Here is a 20857-nt window from a genome sequence, read left to right as displayed (position 1 = left end):
GAATGTCACGGTTCTGTTTGATAATTATCTAATCATTCATTTGTTAATTTGCACCTCTGTAGAAGGTGTTGTGCCAGATACCATCAGCACAGCAAGGGAGATCAAAACAAATGAAGAAGCTCCACTTTATCATAGCAAACAGCTCTACAATTGATCAGAAAGTAGAGGTCTGAGAGAAAACTGCAGGCAGCAAGGTTGGCTGTGAAGGTTGGGACCTGGACTTGTCACAGGCCTTCTTCACAGTCTTCTGGGCAGCAACCAGGAGCTGGTTCCTAAGGCCCCAGGCTCATATGGTACATACTCTTCACAAGAGACAAACCATCAGATGCTCAAAGCTGCAAGGTCAGTACTTTGTAGAGACTGGAGACTAGGAAATGCAGGAACTAAACAAACCTCCAGGGGATCCAAGGTGCATGATTTTATACATAAAGTGCAGATCCAATACATTTAGATACTGTAGTTAAGGGCACAAATCCACCACCCATAAGCACTGATGGACCCTGAAAGGCATTGGGTGGAAGAGCTCAGGCGTAATGAGTAAAAACAATGAATGAATCCCTTTTCAACCCTAGGGAGGGGCTCCGGTTGGGTTGGAGCTAGACAAGGATCTCAGTATATTGCTCTCCAAACCGATCTGAGTTCCTGTCTTTGCTGGTAATCTGTAGTGTAAAGTTCCTCAGTAATCAGATGGAAGGGGTGACGGGCATCTGGTTCTCATTCACAGGTCATCAGCTTCCAAGAAGATGTAGATAGAGTTCTAAAGGTCTAAATGTCTTTCTGGCAGTGGGCATAGCTCAAAAGTGAGACCACATCTCAAATCACCATGCAGAGAACCTGGAAATGTGTTTTCAAGTTTCAGTCATATATTCCCGTCTCTGATATCAGGCTTTGTGGGTCTATGTTGAAACGTAACACTTGTTGATTTAGCCTCACGAATAAAACACTGGAAAAGGGAACACTCTTCAGATTTTCATCTCTTTCTTCTTCAGTATGTAATGTCTCCTCTTTTCACAGCACCATAAATTCACTTCAATGAGTTGGACAAACAATGTTCAGCATCTCATCAATATTTAAACGGCTCACTAAGAGCCTGTATTTTACTCCACACAAGAAGGCATGAGGCTCAAAAATAAACAAACAAACAAACAAAAAACCCAAAAAAAACACAAAAAAGAAAAAAAGACTAGCTCGCCAACTAACTGCTCAGCTTTTAATTTGAGGAGACACCAGCAGTTTATTTAAAAAACATAAAACTTCACAAGAATGAAAGGTCCTGTATCCTAGGCTTGAGATGTGTCATCCCATCTATCACCAACATTTCCCTAACTCGGCATTAAGGGTCTAGAAAGGATACCTTATGCTAGCATTGGTTCAGTTCAGTTATGACACCCTCTCCATCTACTTGGGAACTACCACACCTCATCTCGTTCTTTAGCTAAGATGGCGGTGGCACTGGTCAGGGTGCTGCCTGTCATCCTCCTTTTCGGGATCCCCCATCTTCCTAGGTACTTAGGACCTTCTGGGACACCACAGATCACAGCCCGTGGACCACATTCCTTTTGCCTTTGGTGAGCTAAGGTCTTTTCATAGGAAATTCTGACATAAAATCTTACTTCTTCTTCTGCCCTTACCAAAATAACAGCACAGGCTTTCTAGGTTATGTCAGCTCCCTGAGCTGTCGGAAGACACTTGAGAGGAATCAAATGTTCTCCAAGGATGGTGTAGCCACCCCCTCCAGCCCTCGTCTTCCCTCTTTCTTCCTCCCCCTTTCTTTTTTCTTTCCTCTTTCTCTCACTGAGCCTCCAGATAGGATTTAAAGAAGAAAACCCTGCCAAGGTACCCATTTCTCATCTTTTCTGAAATTCAGAAAATAATGGCAAAGTGGAATTGTAAGGTAAGCTTACTTTGGACCCCTGACACCTTGTGTGATGCACACCCTGACATATTCCCAAAGATAGCTCCTTCCTTTCTCCTTTGAACTGGTGAGATTGGAGGGAAAGGCAACTGAGAAGGACAGCCCAGAACCTCAAGAGGCATGGACACTGAAGTGACAGGATAGGTTCCAGTCCCAGCTCTGTCACTTACTTAATGTCCGTGTGAAGGAGGCAGGTCCCCTGGCATCTCTTTTACAGGCTTTGTCATATGTAGGCAAGGAGAGTGACAGCTCTTGCCTTAGGTCTGCTTTATTGCCATAACGGCAGTTTCTATAGCTACCAAAGTGACCATGAAACAGCTGATTTCACATCCATTGACCTCCTTAGCAGCAAGCAGACTGTGCCTGGACAAAAAGAAAAAATATATGATTTTTAGGCCTTCTCTGGTGAATTCTGAGGGTCATGGACAGCTCCTGACCTTTCTCCTGAGTTAGGACATGGAAGTAGAAAATAAGGGAACAGTGACTGAGTCTACTGCACACAGGCAGGAGCTGTCTGCTCCAGTCCCAGTCTGGCTTGCAACATGCTTGAGTCTACAGAACTTTTCCCGAACATCTCCATGGACCCTGCTCAACCTAACAGTTCCATCTCACTCACAGCAATAGGCACTGATCTCATGGCTGTCTTTTGAGCATGAGGTGTTAGCATCCCAACGTCTCTGCAACTGGATCTGGAGCCCCAGAGCCCGATTGTTTCATAGTCTTTTCCAGGTCAGCGCTGCCTGGGTTCGTACTTGCCTCTGCTTCTGCCCTAAGATGACGGCACTGGACAGGGTGCTTCCTGTCATCCCCCTTTTCGGGATCCCTCATCTTCCTAGATACTTAGGACCTTCTGGGACACCACAGATCACAGCCTGTGGACCACATTCCTTTTGCCTTCAGTGAGCTTAGGTCATTTCATAGTAAATTCTGACATAATACTTCTCCTTCTGCCCTTACCAAAATAACAGCACATGATTTCTAAGTTATGTCGGCTCCATGAGCTATCGAAGCCGAACTTGAGAAGAATCAAATGTTCTCCTTGGATGGTGTAGCCACGGTCCTCATACTCAACTCCCTCAGATACTCTGCTCTTTAAACTGTTGCATGGGAATGGTCAGGGAACATAGATGATGGGCATGCAGGGAGAGAGGGTTAGCATCTGCTTACCTATTGCTCCCCTGGGTTGAAGCTTCAGTCCTTCAACAGCAGAGTTCCAGTTCTTATCCTCATCAAGGTGAATAAAGCGTCTGACGGACAAAGTTAAGTCTGGAGCTTTGCTGACCGCACTTCAAGCTTCCCCTGTTCGCCTGTCTCGGCATTTGTTAGTAGGCTACCGTTGGTGATAGATGTGACAGGAAGCATTGATGCAGGGGTGTGGATGTCTTACGCAGGGAGCATCCCTGAGTGTCAGGCAGGTAAGCAACTGGCTTGCCATATCATAAGCTCTTCTCAGGCTTCTCCTGGCTTACTAGTGTTTTCGTCACTTTTTAGACTCCCCTAAGAAATACATTCAATAGAAAAGAACAATGCTGATTTTACTTAATTAGAAATATTTCCTATATAGTTGGAACACGTCGATAAAATATATAACATGACCATTAATTTGAATTCTCATAAATGAGGTTAAAATGGGCCATGTATTTAAATCTCATACTCATAAATATTAGGTATAATTGAAACTTTTGCTCACTGAGGTCTAGTTTTCTTTCTGTTTATTTATTTTATGTATATGAGTGCATTGTCACTGTCTTCAGGCACACCAGAAGAGAGCATCAGATCCCATAACAGATGGTTGTAAGCCACCATGTGGTTGCTGGGAATTGAACTCAGGACCTCTGAAAGAGGAATCAGTGCCCTTAACCGTGGAGCCTTCTCTCCAGCCCTAGTGTTCTTAAGAGACTATCTAAATCTGTGGATCTTACCTCAGAGGTGTTTCTAGATATTTTGGGGATCTCTTGAAGGCTATCAACTTCCCTCTGTAAATATGCATCCCTGAAATCATTTGCCTGCAGTTTGTAAGTATGCATAGACTCCCCAGAGCCTTCTCTTCCTACCTACAGTATCTACAGAGCCAGGCGACCACCCCTTTCTTGGTTCTCAGCCCTGATCTTAACCTAAACACTATGCCGTCCTCTCCTTGGATTGTTATAACATTAGGGTTCCAAAAAAAAAATCTCTTCCCCATAAAGAGATAATTTAGAACCTGTGATCTATCAAATATTCTACATCAAAAGCCCATGTGAGTTTTCCTTATTATACTATTAAATGCCCTAGCAAAGGTTTCTCCCAATTTAATGAAACACAGGCCTTTATTTGGCTGTCTATCTTTAACACCTTGGAGTCTATTTATTTTGATCCTGTTACTAGGAAAAAAGAAAAGAGAAAATTATTAATGATTAGAAAGGTCAGGTTGGTGATCACAAAAAAATTTATGGTTTGGTTTTCCCTGACTGAGGAGTTCATTTTTCTTTCTCTTTTAACGGAAATATTTTGAGGTTTATACAAGCCTTTCTAATCAACTGTGTGAAATACAGGTATACATACTTAACCTTTCTCATCAAAGACACACTCCTAATAAACTCGCTTACCTTCAAGATATACCTCCACCACCTCCTCCACCACGTCCACTCTCAAAAGGGACAATATACCTTTAATAGATAATAAAAGGGTCATTGAATTCTTCCTGGATGTTAGGACAGGCACTTCAGGCTCCCTCCTAACTCTATTGTTTAACTAACCTTTGTCTCCCAAGGGGACTGTGGCCTTTCTCCATGTCTTTCTAGGACTGGTATGTGGGTTTGGGGGCACTCTTTTGCTACATTTGGGGCATCTAGCTCCCACGAGGGAAAATGCCAGCCAAGGCACAGTCTAAAAAAACACGGAGAGAGAAAATGTTAGCGGGCGTCTTCGTCAGCACAGGGCAGGAGCTGTAAGGGGGTGCTGAACAAACATGGAGATGTGCTCTTTCATGACAGGCATCAGCTGCTCAAATTCCTACCACATGCTCTGCGTGGCTGCCCACAGAAAGGCAGGCATATGCACACCCTGTGCCCCACCCACCCACCAAGGCATGTATATTGACACCTCTATGCCAGCACCATTGGTGGAAATACAGGTGGGCCCTGTAATTTTGCTCCTGGAAAAAATAAATACATGAGAAAATGGGAATCTTACAAAGTCCTTGCTGCTCTGTCGCTGGTGAGGTTCTAGGACTGGCGGCCTCCTTTTAATTTCTGACTGAAGTTAGGTGTGGCTGTCGGACCTGAGCGGCTCAACATGTCTTGTTCAGCTGAGCTGATTTCTGCCAAACTAGCTCGGTGTGACGTCAAGAGCTTGATGTGCGTCCAGGTCTGATGCTACCTCTATGGACGACAATAGCCTCGTGCTCCCCTTCTCACCAGTGTCTGCCCAGTTTACAGTCCACTGCCAGACAAGCAGAGCACGGTGACGGTGACGCCTGTTTGTGATCCTAGGACTCCAGAACAAAAGCTGAAGAGCAAATGCAGATTAAGGCTAGTGTGAGCTAGACTGTGAATTCCAGCCGATCTGGGGCCACAGCATTTGAAACTGTCTCAAAAATGAAGGGACGGAGGGAGGGAGGGAGGGAGGGAAGGAGGGAGGGAGGGAGAGAGGGAGGGAGGGAAGGAGGGACCGGAGGGACGGAGGGAGAGAGAGAGGGAGGGAGCTTCCAGGTGAATATTTACTAAATTTTATATAAATATAAATTAAAATCATTTTGTTTGTTTAAGATTTGTTTATTTTTATTTAAGTGTACACATGCATGCAAGTGCAGACCAGAAGAGGGCTTCAGCTCTCCGGAATTGGAGACCCTGATTGAACCTGAGGTCTCTGGAAGAGCAGCAATTACTCTTAACTGCTGAGTCCAATTCCTTTGATTTTGAGGGAGATTTGTTTTGCCTTGTTTTGTCTTGAGACAGGGTCTCACTATGTAGCTCTGGCTGCCCTGGAACACTCTGTTAGACCAGAATGGCCTCAAACTCATAGATCTTTCTACCGCAGTCCCACCGAGCACTGAGTTTAAAGGCACCCCCCCTACCACACCTGACTCTCCGTATTTTTAATACATATTTTTATGAATTCCTTGAGAATCGTACATGTTCAAAACGTATTTTTATCATATTTTGACCACCCTCCACCCCTTTTTCTAATTCCTCCCATACCAGCTCACCTGCAATTTCCTCCTAACAACTCCCCACCATCTCTCATTTTATTTATTCTGGATGAGGTATGGTGGCACATACCTTAAATTTCAGAACTTTGGAGGCAGAGGCAAGGGAATCTCTGTGAGTTTGAGGCCAGCCTGCTTAGTGAATTCCAAGACAGCTAGTGCAACATAGAAAGACTCTGCCTCAAAAGGTCTTTTTACTTATTTTTATATGCATGGGTGTTTTGCCTGACTGCATGCCTGGTGCCCAAGGATGCCAGGATAGGGCATTGAATCCTCTGAGACCAAAGTTGCAGGCAGTTGTGAACCACCTTGTGGGTGCTGGGAATGGAACACGAATCCTCTGGAAGAGGAGTCAGTGTTCTCAATGGTTGAGCTACCTCTTCAGTTACCGTCCCGCTTTAATCTCTCTTCAATGTCAATAATATATCTACAGGTGCTTCACTTAGTGTTAAGTGGTATATGACCCTTGGTATAATACCAATCTACTTACCTTGCTGTTTTTCCTAATAAATAGGCACCTTTAAATGCTGCATTAATTATTTATATTGTGCTTATTTTGAACCATTATCTACGTTCATGTGTGTTCTAGAATGATCTCCTTCTTCCTAAATACTCTCTCCATTATTCAAGGCTTCTACAAAACCCATTTCTCTGTACAATCTTTGCTAAATTACAAGTGAAGCAGGATACTTCAGGGCCAGTCAGCCTTGGCAACTTAGCAAAGATGTATTAGTTCCTTTTCTTGTTGCCGGAAAACAAAAACAAACAAACAAAATTACAAAAGCAATTTAAGGATGGGAGAGTTTACATTGGCTCGGAGTTGGGGCTGATATAGTCTCCTATCATAACGATGGCGTTGGCATCAAGGCTGGAACGTTAGGTGGTTGGCTACACTGAGTCCCCAGTCAAGAAACAGAGAGAGTACCTAGAGGATTAGCTCAGAAGAGAGCATGGGGTGATCTTCTGAGAGGATCTGAATTCAACTCTCAATACCCATATGGTGGCTCACAGTAGTCTATAACTCCAGTCCCAGGGACTCTGCTACCTTTTTCTGACCTCAGGTATACCTGGTACCAGGTATGCACTGTGGTCTGCAGACATAAATGAAGACAAAACACACATAAATAAAATAAATATTTTTAGAAGAAGCAACAAAAGAGGATTGCTGGTACTCAACTCACATTCTGTTCATTAGTTCTTTATTTCATCCCAACAGAATGGTGCTACCCACAGGCAGGGTGAGGCTTCCAATCTCTGTTGACCACTCTAGAGGCTTTCTCACAGACATGCTCAAAAGCTTGTCTTAGATGTAGTTCTAGATCCTGCCAAAATGACAAGCAAGATTAATGTCGGGGGCTGTGGAGAGAAGTTATTCAGTAAAATGCTCGGAACATAAGCATGGGAACCTGAGTTCAATCTATGGAAACAGAGAAAGGCAGATCCTTGGGGCTTACTGACCTACCTACCCTAATCTGTATGCCACAGCTCCTAAAGAGAGACCTTATCTCAAGACAATGTGGACCACTGCTAAGGAATGACAGAGAGATTAATCTCTGACCAACACACACACACACACACACACACACACACACACACACACACACACGATGGTCACCACAAAGACCCTATTTCAAAGTAGAGTTAAGCAACCCAGAGATACAATTCAGTGGGTCGCACTTAGCGAGCATAGGAGAGACTAAATCCCCAAAGCTAGCATTAAGCATTTAGGGTATGCCTGGTGCTGGACAAGACACATTGCTGGTGTCACATGCCCCCAGCACCTGTCTTATACTGATAAGACAACCTATGACTGTCTACCTTTTGATGCTGAGGAAACAAATCTTCAAGAAATTGAGCTTCTTGCTTGACTTAGTAGAACTGCTAAGAAGTGAACTAAGACATCCTGATCCCTTTAAATAGCTTCCTGTGCTGCTACTGAGGCTCTGAGGGACAGGCTCCCTGCAGTGCTCCCTTCACTGTGCCCCCCAGCTCAGATTAAACCTGCATCCACTTATCCTACCTGTCTCCCTCCCTCTCTCCTGGTGTTGAATACATTATTGACTTTGACCAATGCATTCATTCCCATCTGCATCAACAGCCAGGATATGTCTGAATCTTCAGTGAGACATAACTCTAAGGGGTGGTAATGCCCGTGGAGACATTGTGGCTAAAGAAAGGAGCCTGCCGTGCCCACAGAGGTCTGTGAACAGTAAAAGAAACTGTCCAAAAGCCATTCAATATCCTTTCATCCTTGGAAAAAAGCCTGTTTGCTTGGTGCAGGTATTCTAAACACCATCATCTCTTTATCTAAGCAGAGCCCAGACCCCAGCTATGTTAGGTACTTTTCTTGTCACTGTGACCAAACCCCTGACAAAAAGCAAAAAAAGTGGGCAGGGGGTATTTGTTGCTTTACTCATAGTTTGAAGGGATACAGCCATTATGGAAGGGAAAGGCACAGAGACAGGAGGTTCCGGAGCAGCAGGAGTGTGAATCTGGGACCTCCTCACACTTTGGTGGGATAGAATCAGAGGTCAGATAAGAAGTAGAATTGGGCTATAACAACCTTAAGCTTATTCCCAGGGTGTCCCCTTACTTCCTCCAGCAAACAACCTCCTAAAATGTTCCATAACCTTACAGTGACACCAGCTAGGGACCAGGTATTTAAATCTAAACACATACTGGGACATCTCACCAAACTGCAATATCAGCTGAAAGGACCACATTTTCCAACTGGCTTTTTCCTCTAAGAAAGAGGCTGTGATGGTTGGCGGTGGGTGCACTGAGAATGTGAGAGCCATGGTGTGGTTGACCTCACAAGAAAGTGTGTGGCCTGAGGGAAGCTCGCCAAGCCTCAGGCTGGCGCAGAGCTGGCTAGAAACTGAAGGGAAGGGAGGGAGGTTGCAAAAGGAGAGGAGGATTAAAAGAGGCATCAATGGGACTCCTTCCTGGCGCCAGGCCAGTCAAGTCCCCAGCACCTGAAGGCTGGATGATTGGAGGACAGTGTAAGAAAAAGTGGCTGGGGGTGGGAAATGCCTAGGTTTAGTGCTAAGTCCTGTGGTCAGTAATCATAGAAACATTACCACCACAGGACTGTTGGGTGTGGTCAGTAATCATAGAAACATTACCACCACAGGACTGTTGGGGAACCTGGAGGCAGAGGCTGGAAGGCAAGAGATAAGACCTTCAAAAGATTTGGTGAGCTCATGGCAATCTGTCCCTGTCCCTGTCCCTGTCTCTCTTCCTCTCACTCTTCTTCTCCCTCTCCCTCTCCCTCTCCCTCTCCCTCTCTCCCTTCCCATCCCTGCCCCTCCCCTTGCTCTCTCTCTGTCTCTGTCACTGTCTCTGTTTCTCTCTGTCTCTCCCTCTCCCTCACCTCCTCACCTTCCCTCTTCCCCATCATCTCTCTCTCCCCTCCCTCCCTCTCTCTCTCCCTCTCCCTCACTCTCTCTCTGTCTCTCTCTCTCTCCCACCCATTCTTAGACTCCTTATGACTTATGATCCAAGCCTAAGCAAAAGCAGAAAGCATGGAAGAACAGTGATCCTGTCCACAGAGACCAGCAACCAGGCACAGAGTAGGGTGGAATAGGGTAGAGGAAAGACCTGGAGGGACAAGAGGAAGACAGCCAGGTTGGAGGAATGGTCTTGCTGCAGTTACATGTGAGTAAGGTGTAAATCATAAGAGCATTTCACAGGCTGAATGCTTTTTCTTCTTGCCTGGCAAATGCAAATGCTGAAATCCTAACCCCAAATAACTGCTTTAGGGAAGTACTTAAAGTTAAATGAGGTCATAAGGGTGGGGTTTAAGCCTTACAAATGGGGTTCCTATATGAAGAGGAAGAAAGGACAGGGGAGAGAGCTCACTAGATGATGTTGCTTACTGGATAAGCATGAGGACCTGAGTTCAGATTCCCAGAAGCCCCCATGAAAAGGCTGGACGAGCTTGTGCAATCTGTAATTTAAAAATAAAAATGGATGAATAAAATTGTTTTAAAATGAGGAGGGGGAGGAAGAAGAAAAGGAGACTAGAAAGAGATATCTGAGATATCTGTGCATAAAGGGTCATGTGTAGGCACAGAGAGAAGGTAGCCATAGATAAACTATAAAGCAGTGGTGAGTTCAGCTAGATCCTCAAAGCTTACTAACTAGCCAGTCTAGCCAATTAAAGAACACAAGGCTCAGTGAGATACCCTGATTCAAAGGATAAGATGGAGAGTGAGCAAGGAAGACACCCCATGTCCACCTCTGGCCTCCACATGCATGTTATCAGGAACTAACAATACAGAGCCCATTATTGACTATTTCTATCACCATTGTCTTTGGTTATACTTGAGTCATAGGACATAAAGAAGTCAAGATGGTACTGACCTGGAAGCTTCATCCCTACTGGCTAGCTTTCATAGTGTTGCAAGGTCTGCACAAGCTACCAGAGGAGAAAACTCATCATCAGTTATGCTCAGGTATATCCACAAGCCACAATAATGAGTAGATTGACAAGACCAGTTCACTAGTTCAATAGTGGCACAAATATAATGGTAATGACCGAGTACTTTATGATTGGATTTAAGTCCTAGTCCAGAGATGAACTCATACCTGGAACTATTATTGAGATAAGAACCGATGGAAAGACAGTCCATGAATACTAGGACAACCTACTATTATGATTTTGGTTAATGAACACAGTATTAAATCAACTCCCAATGACTTATCATTATACATATCAATCCATACATCTCTCAACCTTCTAATAAGCTTCCATTTACAGTAGATAGTGATTAACTCAGATATACAACTGGCCAAGTTCAGAGAATGAGTCTGTGGAATGCTCAGTCCCAAATAAATCCAGCATCCCCTCCTCCCAAAGCTCAGGGATTGTCACAGAAGAGGGGACGGAAAGCATTATAGCCAGATGTGGTGGATGACTGTGGTGTCTTCCAGACACAACAGGCAGCTGAAGTCACAGCAGTTGTGACGGCCTATACAAGAGCAGTCCAAGCCTGTCAGACTAAATCCCACCATAAGATTGGAGTTTCCACTATTGCCAATTGTGAAAGAGGGATGTATCTTCTGCAACATCTGTGATTTATTTTCAACAAGAACCCAAATGAGAAGGCTAGGAAACTTCCATGGGATCCAGAAACTCTAAACCTTAGGTCATAAGTTAAATACAACTTATTGGTGTTTTTTAGTAGGTTTATATCGTATTACTTATGCCATATTTTTCTTACAATGCAAATGACTAAACTGGGGACATTTCTTATGTTAGACAAACAATCACTGAAAAACACATCTCCAGCCCCAGAACCACATTTTAACTAAATCAGTTGAAAAATTAGATTTGTTAGCTTTCCACTGTTGTGATAAAATACTTGAGACAATCAACTTAAAAAGAAGAAAGGTTTATTCTGACGTTTGGTTCCAAAGTTTTAAAGTTCCATGTTTGGTTGGTTGCATTATTCAAGAGCCTGTGACCAGGCAGCAGGGAGCATGTGCTAGAACAAAACTGCTCACTTTAGGGTAGCCAGGAAGAAGGATAAGAAGGAAGAAGAGGGGGAGAAGAGGAGGAAGAAGAGGAAAAAGAAGGGGGGAGGAAGAACAAGATTAGGAGGAGGAAGAGAAGGAAGAGGAAGAAGAGGACGAGGAGGACGAAGAGGAGGAGAAGCCAGTGTACCAATATCCTGCTCAAGGACACACTCCAATGACCTCACTTCTTTCCACTAGACTCACTCTCCTAAAGGTCCTACTACCTCCTAATAGTGTCACCGACGGGAAACCAGACCATTAAACAGGTGCCTTGGGGAGACATTTCATGACCCAAGCAGCAGCCGATCTCACAGTAATAGCCAGATTATTTACTTTTTCTTAAGAAAGAACTGGTGACTCTGATCCCTCATTCCAGCCTGTCTGCCCACAGTCTGAACCACACCTCTCCATTTCCAAGTGTGTCAAAGCAACTATGCTAACCCAGGTTCCTTGTTATGTTATTATTTGGCACCAAAGAGCACTTCTGTAATCCATCTTTATGCCAAAGTACTTATCAAAGGGCACACATGGCTATTGATGTCTAATCTATATTCTGCTACACACAGGCCATGGAAGCAGTCAGTACTTAGGGCCTCCAAGGATTTGGAAAACCCCCAAAATGTAACCTCAATTCAAGGCTATTCAAGCTAAGTAATTTTTTAAAGAACTTCATGCCCAGTGTTCAGGGAAAGCCAGGAACCTTACCATACATGTAACACAATTAAAGAATGTATCAGTGGTTACAAAAGACTGAACATTTGTGAACTGTCCCCTAAATGTACCCTGAAACTTGATTCTATATGTGATGGTATTAGGAGGTGGAGCATGTGGGATTATGAGGTAGAAGACCCATGTGCCCTTGTTTTGAGTACCCTGAAAGCTCCTTCATTCTTGTCACCAGATGTGGCCATAGCCCTAAAACCATGGCTGTTTGTGAAGCTGAGGTTGGACTCGCCAAATGCAGAATCTATAAGATCTATATTGAAACAGCTGAGCATTGATGGTAGGGGAAAACTTTCAATGTATAGGTTTCTCAGACGATTTATGTTACAGCCAAGCAAAAGGACTAAAAAGTAGAGACAGAAACAAGCCTACTGTGATAGCCAGGCTTGGTGGAATGAGCCTCTAACCACGGGAAGCCAGAGGATCATGAGTTCGAGGTCATCCTAAGCCACAGAGCAAGACCCTAAATAGCATGCTCCAGGCTACTATTGGGAACAGCTGCCTCACTCCCAGGGCATGTTAGATCTGCTGTACTGTGAGAAGATGCCCATCGCCATTTGAATGGTTGTGTGTTACTTCATTAGGGTGCACACTCACCCAGCTACCCTCTACTTCAGACCTTAAATGTCCTTCCCTCAGCCAGTGCCTAGCAGGCGGAGACTTCCCAGCCTCCTTGCGCACTGACATGTTAGCTTTCTGGCTGACTGCATCCATTTGGGGAGCTTGATTAAAGAGCTCTCACCTCAAAAGATCAATTTGATTCTCCATGCCCTGAAAAATCCTGTTTCTGGACCTGAAGACAGAGCCAGATGTTCTCTTAGAGGTCTCCTGAGAGCCACCAAGCTGGCCTTACTGGCAAGCTTCCTCTTGTCTGCCCTCCCTTGTCCCTACACACATGCCAAAACCCATCTTTAGCCATATGGCCTTGCTTCAAAATAATAATAACACAGAAGCAATTGAACAGTGTTCCGCACGGTGAAACTTAATGAAAAGGAGGATTCTGGTCCATGTGCCCACAGGTGGCTACTTAAATTAATGCAGATTAAATTAAATTAACAAGTCAGTGCCTCAGTCACAGGAGCCACATTTCAAGCGTTCAACACCTACCTGTGGCTAGTGGTTGTTGGGGTGGGCAGTACAGATAGAGGACATTTTGTTGTTACTGAGAGTTCTTCAGGACAAGACTGATGGTGAGATCCAGAAGAACCAGAAGACAAGTGTAAACAGCCCTTTCAAGGGCTTGCATATCACTGCCCTTGGTTCACCTTGTAGAAGGTGAGTGGGCCAGAGGAATGAGGGCAGGTGCTTCCTGATGAGTGTATCTTATCCTGACCTAGATACTTCACCAACCTTCTGTCTAGACTTGAGCTTGACCTTCCTTGATCCAAATTCACAGGTGCTTCCTTCTTGGAAAGCTGGGTCCTTCTAAACTTCTAAACTTCCAGCAAATTTCAAAACACCTTTCTCCCAGCACGCAACACTCCTAAAACCTCACCAGTGAGACCAAGAGACAAGGAAAGGAACAACTCTCCCACCCAGACAGCCCTGCAAGTCTTCCCTGCCAATGTCTGCAGTCATTCCTCACTAGACGTTCACACAGATGGTGGGGTAAGATGACTAAGGCATTTTACAGAAGGGAAACTGGGCTCAGGGGAATCTGAATGCATTGCTTTTGGCAAAGGGCTAAGGAGTTTTAGGTGAAGCTGGGATGTGAGAGTCAATTCTCTAACTTCTGAATAAATGTTTCTCTTATACTGCATTGCCCCTTTAGAAAAGAACTCTCAAGATGGCAACCATCGGCCCAAGTGTTAAGAAGCTGGGATGTATACCAGAAAGAAGAGATGATTCTGCACTCCCTGGCCCTTGACTCAAGGCAATGGATGAAGACACAGGGGAGTTCCAGCTTGAGAGACAGGATAGAATACATTTCACTTATGACAGGGGTTCTGCTTGCAGAAATGAGGCTAATGCTAGTTGTCTCTTCCTAGCTATCTAGGAGGCCAGGGTGATGGATGAAGTCATAGATGGGAAATCGTTGGAAAGATGGTAAGAAGCCAGAGGATTATGATCCTCCTGCTTCTCGGAACCCAAACAAAAGTAAATCTAAAATAAACAGACACTTCTTGCAGCCCTATATTCTTGTGAAAGAGAAAAATGTCAAAGAAATCAAACTCACATCAGACAGATTATATATAAATTTTCCTCCGGGGGGGCCCACGTGTCAGCAAAGGCTCTGCTCAGCCTCCTGTAACCACCCAGTTGGTGTCCTAAATAATGAGAATCACTCAGAATATAACAAGTTAACAAATCCACCAGTCCATGATGGACCTTTGGAAACACCAGAAGCGTATGCTCGGACTTTTAAATATACTTCTCTATATTCCAATGAGCCAAGCATTGGCAAGCCACAGGAAGTCTATATAATAGCCTCCTTTTAACAACCCTGTATTTTTCCTCACTATTCTGAATAATAGGGGTATTGTTCTATTAGTGAAGAATTATTTAGACTTGAAATTCATTTATTTTGAGGAGAACAGTGTAGTAAAAAGAAAAAAATCTAGTTTCCTGAGTACCTCTTGGCACTAGCTTGTGTTTTCTATTCCTCGAGTTGCTCTGAATCATGCTTCGAGAAGTTTGGAAAGTCTCATGAAGTGATAGGCTTTGGGGTGATGATGATGATGATGATGATGATGATGATGATGATGATGATAATAATAATAATAATAATAAACAGAAAGAAGAGCGACAGAAAAAGTACATATGGGGGATGGGAAGCCTAAGCCAACAGAAAAGCTTCTTTCAGAGGAATATTTGACTATTGAGTTCTTACCTGTGGGTAAAGGGATTCTGAAGGCCCCAGAGTTCACACAAGGGTTTAGTTCTCACAGAGGGAAAGTCTGCTCTTGTGTGATGGCATCTCCAGCACACCACTTCCCATCTGACAAAGCCTTCCTGAATCAAAGACAGGGCGGTGGTGGACAGGACCAAACTACGTCTAATGTGATTCTGCAGGCCATATATCTTCACTTTCCTGATGGGTCTCATCACAGCTCTAGCCTATTGATCCCCAGCCAGAGGAGCTGCTGGGAGTTCTGAGCTGTTTCCATCAGTGCCCTGGACCAAACACCTTCAGCCAATGGGACTCCTAGGGGCTTCTCATACACTTCCTGGGAAATGAGTCTTTCCTTGAGGCACTGTTTTTCTTACGTCAAAATAACCCCACTGGTTTTGGTCTAATGATCACTAAGAATTTAAACTAAAGTGATTTCTCTCAAGACTCAGTTTTCCATGGGGTGTGGTGAGGTTAGCAACAACCACACTCAAGTATAGCTTACAGTCCAAAATAGATGAGGCATTTGTGGGTGTGTGTCCTTTTATTCTCAAAATGCACACTTTTCTAACTCATCTGGAGTCCAGAAAAGAGAACCAGTGGTCTTTCTCTGGGAGGTTACATCTGTCTGATGATAACATTCCAAGTGATGTCTAGTCTCACTCGGGATCACCAGGAGAGAAACGGAGGAGACAGGTAATGTAGATGCTTTGCAAGTGAGTCCTGGACCACATTCTATCACCAACAGAGCCCACAAGCCAGACTGCCTGGGTTCCATTGCAGGCCAGCCACTTGCTCACTACTGACCCTTCCTGAACACACTTAGCCTTTCTGAGTTTGATCTGACCTCCCAGAATAAATACCACCATACCTGTAGAAGCACATCAGGCCTGCTGTTACAGTCATATTTGGCTAGAGTATATTATGCTAACAAAAAGATCCCTGGAGTCTCCTTGGTTCCACACTATCCAAGGCTGTTTCGTTCACAGTGCATTCCCTGTGACAGTGGGCTCCTGGTAGTCCAGGGGTCCCAGGTGGTGGGAACTCTGTGCTGACAGCTGCTTCTACAGTTCCCATGCAAGGTAGATATGGACAGGTCACATCACACACAGGCTTGGAAATCTTTCACTGCAATGTGGCAGGTATCAATTCTGATTATGGTTCAGGTACTAACTCAAATTAGACAGCTATACAGAGCTTTCAAAGAGATGAAACACAGGTCTCTACCAGCAGCTGGGAAGGAAAGTGCTCTAGGAAAGTAGGGAACCAGAAGCTTTAGGCCCCCTGTGTGTATGGAGCTTCTTACAGGGGCCAGGAGCGGCCAGGGCAATGTGTTTACACAATTGTGTGCCTTGTGAACACTGTTAAATTGAGGATTTTTTCGTATTTTATATTTTTGTATATGCTTTAGGTTCCACATAAACTGAAACTTTTCTTTTTTTAAGATTTGTTTATTATTATATGTAAGTACACTGTAGCTATCTTTTCATTACGGATGGTTGTGAGCCGCCATGTGGTTGCTGGGATTTGAACTCAGGACCTTCAGAAGAGCAGTCAGTGCTCTTAACCCCTGAGCCATCTCTCCAGCCCAAACTGAATCTTTTCTGGACAGAAAGAAATCCTTGAATATTTGTCAATAGCCACAATGACTAGCAAAGTGCTTATGGCTCCAAGCTAATGCAGAAGATGAGGAAGGTGTCATTTGACCATAAGAGAAGGCTTGGGAAGAGGGTGAAGACGTCTACTGCCTCTCCCTCCCCTCATCCTTCCCTTGGTCTCTGTCTTTGTCACCACCTCTTGCCTTATAGGAGTCAGCATCCTACCTTCTGAGAAATACTAAACTCCCCGAGAACATATCATGAATGGTGGGCTCCTAGGATTCCAGTGTGGAAGGGACCTTAGAGGTCATAAACTATCGTTCAGCCTCACTCAAAAACTTAAAGAGGAAAAAGCAGCCATGTTTATACAACTAGCCAGTAGGAGCGCATCCCCAAACTTTGACCCTCTTTACTTTTCCTTATAGAATTTCACACAGTTCAATAAACAAGTATTGCTTGACTCCCGTGCCAGCTGAACTTAGAGCCGGTATTCCTGTCACCACAGTGAGCTGCCACTGCTTTCTGATGCAAGAGATGGTGACAAAGACAGAGACCAAGGGAAGGATGAGGGGAGGGAGAGGCAGTAGACGTCTTCACCCTCTTCCCAAGCCTTCTCTTATGGTCAAAAGCCACTGACTTTTCCGGGCCACCAAGTAACATCCCAAGTCATGCCATGAATTTCTCTACTTCTCAGAGTTGACTTTCAGTGCCTTTCCCCACCCCACCTGCACCACACGCTGGTACTTCCCATATACACACCACATTCTCCAGTCTTCACTGTACATAGTGTTGTCCCTATTCATAAACTACACTACGGCTTCCTTCTGTGCTCCATTAATCATAGACCATTAGAACTATGAGATCATTAAAGAACTACGTGGCCCAATCCCTATGTTTTATCAATGAGTAAAATATGGTAAGGATGGTTCGAAAGAACTAAAGTGTCTGTTTTTCTGAGCCATGTGTGTCAAAAACAAAACCCAAGGATCCTGATTCTAGAAGATTCCTATTGTATTTTTTCATACTCCTCAGTATGAAGGAGATTCTTGTAGTTTGCCTTATGTCTAATGTTGTGTTTGGAGGAGATGATAAAGGTAAGAATTGATTGCTTATTTATTGTCTGATTTCTGTATTGTTGATGATGAAGTTACAATGAGATTTGTTTTGAGAAACATTTTTTAAGAAGGAAGTTTTTGCCCAGAGACACTGGATAGCTTTTCTTTTACACTATTTTACCCCACCTTCCTGAAGAATTCTTTAGAAGTTCTCAGAACTCAGAAAGGGAGCATATAATACATCCCTTACTTTACCTGTCTTTCAGCGTATTGGAAAAACTAAATCACACGTGCACACATACACACACACACACACACAGGCTGGTTGGCTATAGTTTAACAAAGAGATTACACACACACTGTGTGTTACTTACAACACAACACTGTGGCCAATAGAGGGAACAGCAAGATGCAGGGTGGCCAGAGACCCAAGGTCAGCATCAATAGTCGGGGAGCCCCCCCCCCACCTCTGGGATTCAGTAGTGGGAAAGGACAGTGTAGACCCAGAAGCAGCACACTATGCCTAGAGAGACTAAGGTGTGCCATTTATGGAGAAGCCACAGCAACAGAGATGCAGTACAAAACACCCTGGCCTGGTTTACCTCCTTCTGCACCGTTTCTCACACAGCTGTCCACAGGACTGAGAATACAAAAGCTCTCAGGTTTAGTCCAGATCATTCTCCTGAGTCAGAGAATGCTATGCAAGCCTCCCAGAGAGTCAAATGGAAACTAGTCCACACAGCTTATTTCAACACTCAACATTGCCAGAACTGCTCTTGAATGCCTACCTGGAGTCAGATATTCTTACTGTCAAAGGCCTTGTATGTAAAACTTCCCATCCAGTCCCCGCAATCTGACATCCCCTTCTTAATTGTCTGGCTAGGTTCACTGTCTCACGAGAATCACTTACAGTGAATCCCCTTCTGAATTAAGCCTCCTCAGTGCACATTAAGATTAGTGAGTCTGTGCCCTGGGAGGCTGAAACAGGGTCCTGTTAACCCAATGAGCAGAGGGAGGGGGTTGGTTCTTCTCTTCTCCACAGCACAGTCAGTGACACCAGACAAGGCTCCTCCTTGTTCTCTTAGCCTTTGAGTATTTTTCCAGAAGAACATTGCCACCTGATGAATATAATGGAGAAACCACTTACAATAGCAAAAGGTATTGTGGTTGTGTTGTTGTTGTTGTTGCTATTGTTGCTTTGTTTGGTTGGTTTTGTGTGATTATGGGCTAAAACATAAAGTTCTTTCAGGTAACCTTAAAAATAATTATGAATACTTTCTCCCTCCAAGCCTATTATTTAATATGACCTAATACTACCTTTCCTAAGTTTCGCCAAATAAAGATGTATTTTCAGCTTTCTGGAATTTTCTTTGCTCCTCACCAAGGCAAACCTACTCCTCATGAACTCCTTTCCTTTTTTTGGTATCATTTCTAAGGAAACCAGCCTTATCTGCTTAGAGCATGGGTGGTGTTGCTGTGGAGACCCTGCGGAGCACTGAAACCCCTTTATGTCCCTCTCTGAGATATACTGATGCACTTGAAACGGGGTACCCTGCAGCCAGCCCAGCCAGCCCAGCCAGCCCAGCCAGCCCAGCCAGCCCAGCCAGCCCAGCCAGCCCAGCCAGCCCAGCCAGCCCAGCCAGCCCAGCCAGCCCAGCCAGCCCAGCCAGCCCAGCCAGCCCAGCCAGCCCAGCCAGCCTTGACCCTGTAACAGACTTGGGCATAAAAATACCAGCAGAAGCTTGTGCCCTGTTGTTTGCACCCCCCCCAACTGTCCATCTACTCTCTTCCATGTCATCCTCTCTTTACAGCCGTGTATATTTTCAAAGCCCATCTGCTCCCCCAGCTAATTTGGCCACGTTGTTTATACATGAAGTGAGTGAGCTGAGAGACACCCAGAGAATGGAATGATTTCCTCAACCATAACTATTCACAAAGCCCTCAAATAACTTAAAGATATGTTTTATCAAGGCTGAGAACTTGGCTTAGTAGTAGCGTGCTCACCTAGGATGTATGAGACCTGTGTTCTGTCCCCAGCAGGGGAAAAAATAAAAATTTGCTAAATGAATCAATGTTGGTGGCAGGGATGAAGGCAAATCATGTATGATTAAAAAAAACAACAGCAAAGTAATAATGTATCATGTGAAAATCTACATAGCAGAATCAACTTGAATGTCAAATAGAATCAACTGGACTTTTGAGTACTTTGTGGGGTTTTTTTTCTTCCACCTTTTCTTTTTTTTTTTTATTTTCTACATTCTTTGTTTACATTCCAAATGATTTCTCCTTTCCCGGTTCCCCCCTCCTCATAAGTCCCATAAGCCCTCTTCCCTCCGCCCATTCCCCATTCCCTGATCAAACCCCTCCTACTTCTCTGTCCCTGTAATCCCCTGCATTGCTGCATCAAGCGGTTCCAGGACCAGGGCCCCCTCCTTCCTTCTTCTTGGGAATGATTTGATATGTTAATTATGTCTTGGGTATTCAGAGCTTCTGGGCTAATATCTACTTATCAGTGATTGCATTCCATGTGTGTTCTTTTGTGGTTGGGTTACCTCACTTGGGATGATATTTTCCAGTTCCAACCATTAAAAAATATGGAATGCTTCACAAATTTGCATGTCATCCTTGCACAGGGGCCATGCTAATCTTCTCTGTATCGTTCCAATTTTAGTGTATGTGCTGTCAAAGCGAGAACTTCTTTCACCTTTTCAATCCCTAAGACAACATAGGAGAGAAAAAAGGAGAGAGGGCATCATTATTGTTATACTACTTACTGCTGATTGAGGGAATTGAGTTCCTCAGGGCAAGTTTGATATATGCTATCAGGTTATCTAATTTCTTATTATTATTTCTTCTTTGTACATGACTACTTAACAAATGCATCCAGCAGCATCCAACCAACAACCCATCAACCAGCCACGATCTATCATGGCTCGAGAATTTATATATCCTCTGAAAAGTTCCCAGAATTCCAATTTCACACACTCGAAGAAACTATCTATAGCTGGCAACACCACACCTCTGCTA

General features: G+C 44.2%; 1 non-coding gene across 1 annotated transcript; it reads right to left on the bottom strand.

The window, feature by feature from the left end:
* Positions 1 to 20418: 20418 nt before the first annotated feature.
* LOC127672220 (U6 spliceosomal RNA) lies at positions 20419 to 20525 on the bottom strand. The gene has a single exon (XR_007974878.1). It is a non-coding gene; the product is annotated as a U6 spliceosomal RNA (small nuclear RNA).
* Between the last annotated feature and the right edge of the window lie 332 nt (positions 20526 to 20857).

Source organism: Apodemus sylvaticus, chromosome 21 (assembly GCF_947179515.1).
Source record: "Apodemus sylvaticus chromosome 21, mApoSyl1.1, whole genome shotgun sequence".
NCBI classification, from domain to species: Eukaryota; Metazoa; Chordata; class Mammalia; order Rodentia; family Muridae; genus Apodemus; species Apodemus sylvaticus.
Note: the sequence above shows the minus strand (reverse complement) of the source record. Positions and strands in the feature narration are given on the sequence as shown.